The sequence below is a fragment of the Salmo trutta genome, chromosome 25 (genome assembly GCF_901001165.1).
Source record: "Salmo trutta chromosome 25, fSalTru1.1, whole genome shotgun sequence".
In the NCBI taxonomy this organism is placed as follows: domain Eukaryota; kingdom Metazoa; phylum Chordata; class Actinopteri; order Salmoniformes; family Salmonidae; genus Salmo; species Salmo trutta.
Genome location: NC_042981.1, coordinates 2,215,473 through 2,226,665, shown reverse-complemented (window position 1 = coordinate 2,226,665; position 11,193 = coordinate 2,215,473).

Below are 11,193 nucleotides of genomic sequence, written 5' to 3'. Positions count from 1 at the left end.
TTATTACATTGCTCAACATTTTCTTACCATTTGTCACAAAAGCAATACATTTGTATTCTCTCTCGTCGGATTTCGGCTACACATTTTCCCGCCGTTTTCTTCAAATCTGAAAACGTTGTGAAGCCACGCCCATTTTCTGAAGAATTGCATTATGGGCCCTAAAAGCACAGAAATAGTGTCCACTTCGTATTTTGGCGAATTTAGTCCAACTTCAGGGAACTAACTATATCCACACTATGAGCCATAAGCATACTGCATAGTCAATTTACATCACAAATAGTGCGGTTTGTATGAGTATTTGAACACAGCTATAGTCTCTTTCTTGTTTTCTTGAGTAAGGAAGCTCCAAAATGCAGGTGTTTCAGCCCAGCTCAGTGCTTTCTGTGGTGGTGGGGCATCTCCATAATGCAGGTGTTTCAGCCTAGCTCAGTGCTTTCTGTGTTGGTGGGGCATCTCCAAAATGCAGGTGTTTCAGCCCAGCTCAGTGCTTTCTGTGTTGGTGGGGCAGCCAGTGGAAAATACAGAGCAAAGAGGATGGTCATGTTCTTTAGTTGAGCTGTGTTTTGGCTCAGTGTTTTGTCACTCATGGGGACACTCCATCACTGCAAAATCTACAGGGAGAGCTCGAAAATTCAAGCCCCTTAGATGCTGCCATAGTTACATGCCCATCCAAGGAGGCTCAAGGTCATTGGCCACAGATAAAATGATGTCAAATCACATTATATCTACAGTAGCTTTGATTGGACTGATGTCCAATCATCATACTTTCAAAATCTTAGCTAGCAAGCTAGATGTCATCATCGTGAATTAAGTCGACAATCTACTGGCAAATCCTTTTCAAACCTTGTCAAATGAAGAGAAATAATGAAGATAAATGACAGATAAAACATATCGGTGCTCTTCGGCCATTGGACATAAACATTACACAAGTTGGAAATGAGTGGTTTGGAAGGAATCAGTCTCTAACTTCAAGCATTGCAAAGCAATCACTAGCCTGCTGTTCAGTGGAGTTGGTGTGTGGTCCCAAGTCTGAGTTTAAGGGTCTCTTTTCCAAGTTTAAAAGGATAAACATTTAACATTGGCCATGCTTTCAATCCAGCATGACTTCTTCCGCACTCAAAACAACTGGAAAATCTCAGACTTCAGTGAATTCAAGACAACTGGGATCTCGGGGGGAAAAAACGAGCACTGACTGGGAAAATAAGTTTTGAACTGTCATCCAGCGCCGGAATTGCAAGTCGGGAACTCTGGCCTCTTTCTAGATCTTTCTAGATCTCCGACCTGAAGATCACTGACGTCGTCATGATTCAAGAATCATGGTCACAGCCAGGCAATGGTCATACACAGGTAGGCAAACAGGCAGGTGAATCAAAACTAGGACTGAAGGCTATAACTGGTTCTCACAAACAAGCTAGGAAAAGGCTTAGTAGAGTCAAAACGAACAATATCTTACAAAGGCACAAACAGAATGAACATGAACTAAATAAGGAGCTGATGAGACCAGGTGAGTAACTAACACAGGTGAAATCAATGAACTAAAATGAAAGACAGGGCTACGTTCAAGAACACAACGTTGACTAAGAAAATAAATACAGAACCTTAAACTGCACGAGGACAGACAGTGACTGACAGGTTGACCCACACGTCACAGTTACAAATAGTAGCTAGCTAGAAATTGCGCAAAAATGTGTTTTTCAAAGATATATATAAAGAAAAGGAAAGTAGACAATGAATGCAGGGTGTTCCAGCAAAAGTGGACATCGAAATATTTCTTTATTGAGGTATCAGGGAAAGCTGTGTGCTTAGAGTGCAAAGAGAGCGTCGCTGTCTTGAAAGACTACAACTCGTCCCGACACTTCCAGACGAAGCATGCAGAGAAATATAGGAATATGTCTCCTGAGCAGAGGGCAAGAGCATCAAAAGAGTTGCTTTCTCAGTTGCAAAAGCAGCAAGGACTTTTCACAAATATTCTTACGAGGCATAACCCCAGAACACCAGAACCCCAGAACCCCATAACACCAGAACACCAGAACCCCATAACACCAGAACCTCAGAACCCCATAACACCAGAACCCCATAACACCAGAACACCAGAACCCCATAACACCAGAACACCAGAACCCCATAACACCAGAACCCCAGAACCCCATAACACCAGAACCCCAGAACACCAGAACCCCATAACACCAGAACACCATAACACCAGAACCCCAGAACCCCATAACACCAGAACACCATAACACAAGAACCCCAGAACCCCAGAACCCCATAACACCAGAACCCCATAACCTCAGAACACCATAACACCAGAACACCAGAACCCCATAACACCAGAACCCCAGAACCCCATAACACCAGAACACCATAACACCAGAACCCCAGAACCCCATAACACCAGAACCCCATAACCTCAGAACCCCATAACCCCATAACCCCAGACTTTGAAACTACAGAGGGGGAGGTTAATAAGGAGGTTAATAAGAGTGTGGCAAAGCTGGGACTGAGTTTTGAAAAGTTATCCAGGGTGACCTCTGATGGGTGCCCAAACTTGACAGGAAAAAAACGTTGGCCTTTTGAAAAGGATACAAGATCAAGTAGCTGAGCTGAACCCAGAAAATTATTTTCCTGCATTGCATTATTCATCAGGAGGTGCTCTGTAAATGTGTTCTGAAAATGAGCCATGTTGTGGATACAGTCACTAAAGTGGTAAACTTCATAAGAGCAAAATCTTTAAACCACAGGCAGTTTGTCTCACTGTTGGAAGAGACATGCATATCTCCCCTACCACACAAACGTGAGATGGCTGAGTTTGGGGAAGGGGCTTAGAAGGGTGTGGGACCTGAAGTCGGAGATTGCTGAGTTTTTGCAAACGAAAGGAAAATATGTGGATTTCCCTCAACTGCAAGATATAAATGGTTGGCTGATTTTTCCTTCACTGTGGACATCATGGCCTCATGAATGAACTGAATTCCAAACTACAAGGGAAGGGCCTTCTTGCACATCAGATGTACAGCCATGTCAAAGCCTTCCAGGGAAAATTACTCCTCCTGACCCGCCAAGTAGAAGCCAACAATCTCACCCACCTTCCAACACTACTAGTCTGTTCCCTATCAGATGAGAACAATCTCACCCACCTTCCAACACTACTAGTCTGTTCCCTATCAGATGAGAACAATCTCACCCACCTTCCAACACTACTAGTCTGTTCCCTATCAGATGAGAACAATCTCACCCACCTCCCAACACTACTAGTCTGTTCTCTATCAGATGAGAACAATCTCACCCACCTTCCAACACTACTAGTCTGTTCCCTATCAGATGAGAACAATCTCACCCACCTTCCAACACTACTAGTCTGTTCCCTATCAGATGAGAACAATCTCACCCACCTTCCAACACTACTAGTCTGTTCCCTATCAGATGAGAACAATCTCACCCACCTTCCAACACTACTAGTCTGTTCCCTATCAGATGAGAACAATCTCACCCACCTTCCAACACTACTAGTCTGTTCCCTATCAGATGAGAACAATCTCACCCACCTCCGAACACTACTAGTCTGTTCCCTATCAGATGAGAACAATCTCACCCACCTTCCGACACTACTAGTCTGTTCCCTATCAGATGAGAACAATCTCACCCACCTTCCAACACTACTAGTCTGTTCCCTATCAGATGAGAACAATCTCACCCACCTTCCAACACTACTAGTCTGTTCCCTATCAGATGAGAACAATCTCACCCACCTTCCAACACTACTAGTCTGTTCCCTATCAGATGAGAACAATCTCACCCACCTTCCAACACTACTAGTCTGTTCCCTATCAGATGGCCAGCGGGGAGAAGTATACATCGCTGCTGCTGCTTTGAACGGTGAGTTTTGTCGTCATTTTGAGGATTTCAAAGTGTTGGAAAATGACATGATGTTGGTTTCCTCTCCTTTCACCTTCAATGTGGATAACACTCCCACTGACCTGCAACCTGAGTTCACCTTCAATGTGGATAACGCTCCCACTGACCTGCAACCTGAGTTCCCCTTCAATGTGGATAACCCTCCCACTGACCTGCAACCTGAGTTCACCTTCAATGTGGATAACACTCCCACTGACCTGCAACCTGAGTTCACCTTCAATGTGGATAACGCTCCCACTGACCTGCAACCTGAGTTCACCTTCAATGTGGATAACCCTCCCACTGACCTGCAACCTGAGTTCACCTTCAATGTGGATAACGCTCCCACTGTCCTGCAACCTGAGTTCACCTTCAATGTGGATAACCCTCCCACTGACCTGCAACCTGAGTTCACCTTCAATGTGGATAACGCTCCCACTGACCTGCAACCTGAGTTCACCTTCAATGTGGATAACGCTCCCACTGACCTGCAACCTGAGTTCACCTTCAATGTGGATAACGCTCCCACTGACCTGCAACCTGAGTTCACCTTCAATGTGGATAACGCTCCCACTGACCTGCAACCTGAGTTCACCTTCAATGTGGATAACCCTCCCACTGACCTGCAACCTGAGTTCACCTTCAATGTGGATAACGCTCCCACTGACCTGCAACCTGAGTTCACCTTCAATGTGGATAACCCTCCCACTGACCTGCAACCTGAGTTCACCTTCAATGTGGATAACGCTCCCACTGTCCTGCAACCTGAGTTCACCTTCAATGTGGATAACCCTCCCACTGACCTGCAACCTGAGTTCACCTTCAATGTGGATAACGCTCCCACTGACCTGCAACCTGAGTTCACCTTCAATGTGGATAACGCTCCCACTGACCTGCAACCTGAGTTCACCTTCAATGTGGATAACGCTCCCACTGACCTGCAACCTGAGTTCACCTTCAATGTGGATAACGCTCCCACTGACCTGCAACCTGAGTTCACCTTCAATGTGGATAACCCTCCCACTGACCTGCAACCTGAGTTCACCTTCAATGTGGATAACCCTCCCACTGACCTGCAACCTGAGTTCACCTTCAATGTGGATAACACTCCCACTGACCTGCAACCTGAGTTCACCTTCAATGTGGATAACCCTCCCACTGACCTGCAACCTGAGTTCACCTTCAATGTGGATAACCCTCCCACTGACCTGCAACCTGAGTTCACCTTCAATGTGGATAACCCTCCCACTGACCTGCAACCTGAGTTCACCTTCAATGTGGATAACCCTCCCACTGACCTGCAACCTGAGTTCACCTTCAATGTGGATAACGCTCCCACTGACCTGCAACCTGAGTTCACCTTCAATGTGGATAACGCTCCCACTGACCTGCAACCTGAGTTCACCTTCAATGTGGATAACGCTCCCACTGACCTGCAACCTGAGTTCACCTTCAATGTGGATAACGCTCCCACTGACCTGCAACCTGAGTTCACCTTCAATGTGGATAACCCTCCCACTGACCTGCAACCTGAGTTCACCTTCAATGTGGATAACCCTCCCACTGACCTGCAACCTGAGTTCACCTTCAATGTGGATAACCCTCCCACTGACCTGCAACCTGAGTTCACCTTCAATGTGGATAACTCTCCCACTGACCTGCAACTAGAGCTAATCCATCTTCAGTCTGATGCAGTGATTGGAGAACTATTCAAAACAAATACCACTGACGAGGTTCTATGCATCTCTCGATGAACAAAACTTTCCAAAGATTAGTAGTCATGCTCAGAAGATGTTTGTACTGTTTGGGTCGACCTATGTATTGTGAACAGACATTTTCAGTGATGAAATATAACAAGTCAAGGCACAGATCATCTCTTACTGACTCTCACCTCTCAGCAATCCTGCGTATAGCGACGTCAGAAACTATACCGGACTTCACTGCTCTAGTCAAGGCCCATCAGAGACTTCACTCCTCACGCTGATTGAGTAGTTTAATGTAATGTTGAGCTCTCTCTTTGTGATTTTGTGCAGAACCCGTTAAGAGTTCTGTCCGCGGTGCTGAATGCACAGTGTACTTTTCCCTCCATGTAGTTCATTGCATGTTTAATAATGAAAATACCTACCAAAAGGAGAACATGGATGTGGTTTATTTCTGTGCATGTTAAAAAGTAAAATAAGTAGCATATCTGGATGTGATTTACAGTATATATATATCTGTCAGTCATACACATGATGTATAATCCTGTAATATGATTCTGGCGCGCGATGGTAAAAATATATTCTAATGTGGCCCTCCATGGAAAATAATTGCCCAGGCCTGGCGTAAGGGGATGACGAGCGGATAAGAGGCTATCCATAATTTCGATTAAGACAATAATGAATGAGCTAGGATGGACGTAGTCAATATAACTATTTGTTCAGCACTTTTGAAATGTACAGCGACAGAATTCAGAACAAGGGCCCTGTCTGATCAAAATTCCCATACGGTCATACTTGTTCAAATCCTCTGTGGATATTTCAAATCCTGTATCTCTTGTTCCAGCCCAGCCTCATTCTCTAGCCTGGTTACCGTCTCTGTTCGGCTACTACATTCCACTTCTTGCCACTCCTGTCATTTGCCACTGGCCTTTCGGCAATCTTCAAATATGAACATTCTATCATTAACGAGCTCGATGAAATCAGAGGATTTGATAACCCTCGCAGCTATCCTAGGAAAACGTTCTAATTTAAAAGTGGAAATGACAGCGCATGAAATCTTATTCAAATCTGTTCATTTACACCCCAGAAAGAATATGAGTGGGTTGCACCCACATGGATTAACTCTTAATCTGGGTTAAATCCAAGGTTTATCTATTAATCTGGGTTAAATCCAAGGTTTATCTATTAATCTGGGTTAAATCCAAGGTTTATCTATTAATCTGGGTTAAATCCAAGGTTTATCTATTAATCTGGGTTAAATCCAAGGTTTATCTATTAATCTGGGTTAAATCCAAGGTTTATCTATTAATCTGGGTTAAATCCAAGGTTTATCTATTAATCTGGGTTAAATCCAAGGTTTATCTATTAACCTGGGTTAAATCCAAGGTTTATCTATTCATCTGGGTTAAATCCAAGGTTTATCTATTAATCTGGGTTAAATCCAAGGTTTATCTATTAATCTGGGTTAAATCCAAGGTTTATCTATTAACCTGGGTTAAATCCAAGATTTATCTATTAATCTGGGTTAAATCCAAGGTTTATCTATTAATCTGGGTTAAATCCAAGGTTTATCTATTAATCTGGGTTAAATCCAAGGTTTATCTATTAATCTTGTTGCACCAATTTCTAAACCTATTTAAATTAAATCCTTCCCCTAATCTAAGTTTAGTTTTCACTTTAAACCTAGATGAGCTCTAATCCTATATTAATTTAAACCATGTTGGTGAAATCCACCCTAAAGCAAAGAAAACCTAATAAAAAAATCTGTCTCGTCCAGGACCAAAGTCTACACAGACCAATGCACCATAGAGGTTTATGCAAACAAGCCATTTGCCACACAGGCCTGCCGTCATTCACTTTTTGAAATGTAACTATGCAAGTCAGTTAAGAACAAATTCTTATTTTCAATGACGGCCTAGGAACAGTGGGTTAACTGCCTTGTTCAGGGGCAGAACGACAGATTTGTACCTTGTCAGCTCAGGGATTCAATCTTGTAACCTTTAGGTTACTGGTCCAACACTCTAACCACTAGGCTACACTGCCTCCCCACTTTGAACTGGACTGGATTAGAGCTAATCTAATCTAATCTAGGATTAGAGTTGATCGAGGTTTTATATTTAATCAAAGATGTGTTGGATCAGTAAATCTATGACGAACAGTTTTTAAACTATGATTAGTGACATGTTACACCAATACATTAGGTATTTCATGAGTTGAAAACGGAAGTAGTTAGCCTACTTGACAAATGGGGCCACAAAGTTGCTGTTTCTTGATTAAAAAAATTAAAAAATAATAACAATTTAACGTTAAAACTACTGCAACTCTATCGTGAAAGTTTCTCATGGGTTTGGCTGATTTGAAATAAAATCCATTATTTTTGCCGGTACTTATGTTAGACAGAAAACAAATCCGTTAGCTACTGTAGCTAGCAAGTTTATCAACCAAGCTTGTTAGCATAAAATATTATTTATTATTGTCATTACTTAACAATATTTAGACATGTATTATTTGTCCTCTAGCCACCTGATCGTGGCACGTCAAATACGTTCAAATGTCTCCGTTTTGTATGAAAGAAAAAAAATATGTATATATTTTCGGTTGTTGGATGATGAATTTAGTAACGTACTGGAAGATAAAAAGACAAGACAACACGACTGTCAACAACAACAACAACACCTGGGTCATGTTATGCGATAAATGTAATAGATCGATACGGATTAAAGAGAAGAGGGAACCCAAATCGGATGAAAACGTGCTGGGGAAGAAAAAAAAATAACTTAAAAGCCAAAGCCAAAAACGATGCGGCTATTACAGACCGGAGCCGGACGGGGGGCCTCCGTCCAAGGGAATTCATCCTATCACTCAGAACATATGTACTGAACGCCGTTTGGGTCTTTGCGTGTCAAAAAAGATACACGTCAAATAAACACTATTTGACGCGTCAAAAAAATAGCAAATATGTAAAACTATATGCAAATGTTGTGGCTAATCACTATATGAAAAACTTCTCATTCATCATCACCAACAAATGACTAAAAATCATGTTCGAACCTTGAAAACATCAGAGACCTCTTTTTACGTTTTACCAGCCAAGTGCAAAGGTTCAAAAGGTGGGATTCATTCTGGTAGGTTAGGTAATACCTGGCAACATTAACCGGCACAACGGGCCTAGTAATGGCAGCTGGCTACAGATTGCAACAGCTACCGTGGGAGTATGGGATTATGCTGAGTGTCATTATTGTAACTTTTATAACGTTTGCACATGTCGTTATTTGACGCGTCAAACAGAGGTTATTTGACGTTTATCTTATTGACGAGCAAAGACCCAAACGGCGCCCCTCTCCATAACCCCAACGATGACAACGGACAATTTGAACCACCAATATTTAGTAAGCATAAATAACTGGTAAATATCAATGCCTATAATGCACGTTAAAACTAACGTTAATGCTAACATTGCTTCACAATCAGGCCCATTACAGCATGTTGCATAATAATTGTTCTCTGAGGAACTCGTTTTGGTCTCTCCACAGTAGATATGCTGCCATTTTATCAGTTAAACCACCTCAAGTGGCAGTTTATAATTAATCTCCAATCTAAGTGTATTTTTTTATTTTTATTAATTGAGCAACAGGCTTACAATTAATCTTGGTTTAAAGTGAAAACTACATTTAGATAAGAGGAATGATTTAATTTAACTAAGGATTAATTGACTAATTAATTAATTAATTAATTAATTAATTAATTGATTAATTAACTAGGTTTAAAATTTGGTGCAACAAGATGAATAGATAAACCTTGGATTTAACCCAGATGAATAGATAAACCTTGGATTTAACCCAGATGAATAGATAAACCTTGGATTTAACCCAGATGAATAGATAGTTGTTAGTGGGTAGTTGTTCCTTGTTTAGTGTTTGTTGCACCTAACAGGACTGTTTCGTTTTGTTCTTGTTTTGTATACGTATTTATTTGTTTCTCCTTCTTCAAAATAAAAAGAAGATGAGTTTACATATTCCCGCTGCGTTTTGGTCTGATCCTTACGACAACCGTGAGAGACCCTAAGGGTGTGTCTTTGGCATCATTAAACTGAAGACTGTTAGTTTATCAAATCAATTCTCTGTAATTATTATTACGTGATTAAACTAATCATGTAAATGTAATTAAACTAGGAAGTCGGGGCACCAAGGAAAATATTCAGATTAAAGTTATAATTTTCCTAATAACTTTCAGATATTTTAATATCTGATCAATTAGTCTTCTGATTAATGAATTATTCTTTACCTCACGTCAGTCTCATTCCAAACGTCGTAAATTGTTGGTTATCTGCACGAACCCAGTCTTCACTATGAATCATCCATACATCAATTGTGTTAAAATAATTTATTTACTAACTAACTAAATAATCACAGAAGTGCATAAACAAACAAACAGTAGATCTGGTTACAAGGAAATGATAGGGGGATGTGCCCTAGTGGGCTAAACCGGCATGGCGGCTTGTTAGACAAAAGGGAAGTGGCTGTAGACTGAGAAAGGCGGGAATTATGCAAATGAATCACGACACACTTGATAATCATATTCATTGAAATGCTAATCCTTTGCACATGAACGCTCACTCATTCGGGAACAATTGCAATCAATATATATATTTACGCTCAGTGTGTCGTCGTGATCTCTGTTGGGATCGTCCGTCTTTCTGTTGGAGAGTTTGTCCGCCCTCTCTCTCTCTCTTCCGTGGTTAGAATGGATAGTTCAGAGTAACATTCAGCAATGTTGTTATAGAATAGATGTTTCAGCGGTTGTCGTTCTTCGCATTCAATGGTATAGAATTTCTAGCTGCAGACTAGTAATTAGTATCAAAGATTTGCTCTTATTCTGTCGGGAATCGATAGTCTCAGAGTTTCCACAACCATTACAACCTTAGCTTATACTCAGGTTTATGGTCTCTCCTCAAACCTTAGCCCTCTCGTGGTAATCGAGGTACGCTTGGTCTCTCCTCAAACCTTAGCCCTCTCGTGGTAATCGAGGTACGCTTGGTCTCTCCTCAAACCTTAGCCCTCTCGTGGTAATCGAGGTACGCTTGGTCTCTCCTCAAACCTTAGCCCTCTCGTGGTAATCGAGGTAAGCTGGTCTGAAGGGAATTCCTCCCGGTGGGGTTATATTCGTAACAGTAGAAAGGGGCTGTCCCATGACGCCAGATCAATGTCTGTGCTCATGGGGCGGGCCAATGATTTAGTTAAACTTTAAAGGGAATTGGAGTTTCCTTCATTAAACTGTTTAAAATCACATTACATAATTTCATAAATAGTTTCATCTTTACTCATTCATTTTATACAACAATTAGATGCAAGCCTCACAATTGAGACTCTTGTATAAACAGAGTTATGGTATTGTCTCTCATGAATTTGTCATGAATTTCACAAAATTGTACAAAACAGACCAGTTCGTAGCTGGATTCTTCCCCGACCGTGTACACCTTCTCCAAAACATGGAAATTGTTGAGTTCTCAAGTTCTGTGATGTGGAAGAGGTTCCTTTGTTCTCCTGTGAACCTCACTCCCTCTCTACTCTGGCCATGAGGAGAGAACTCCTCTAGGAATTTA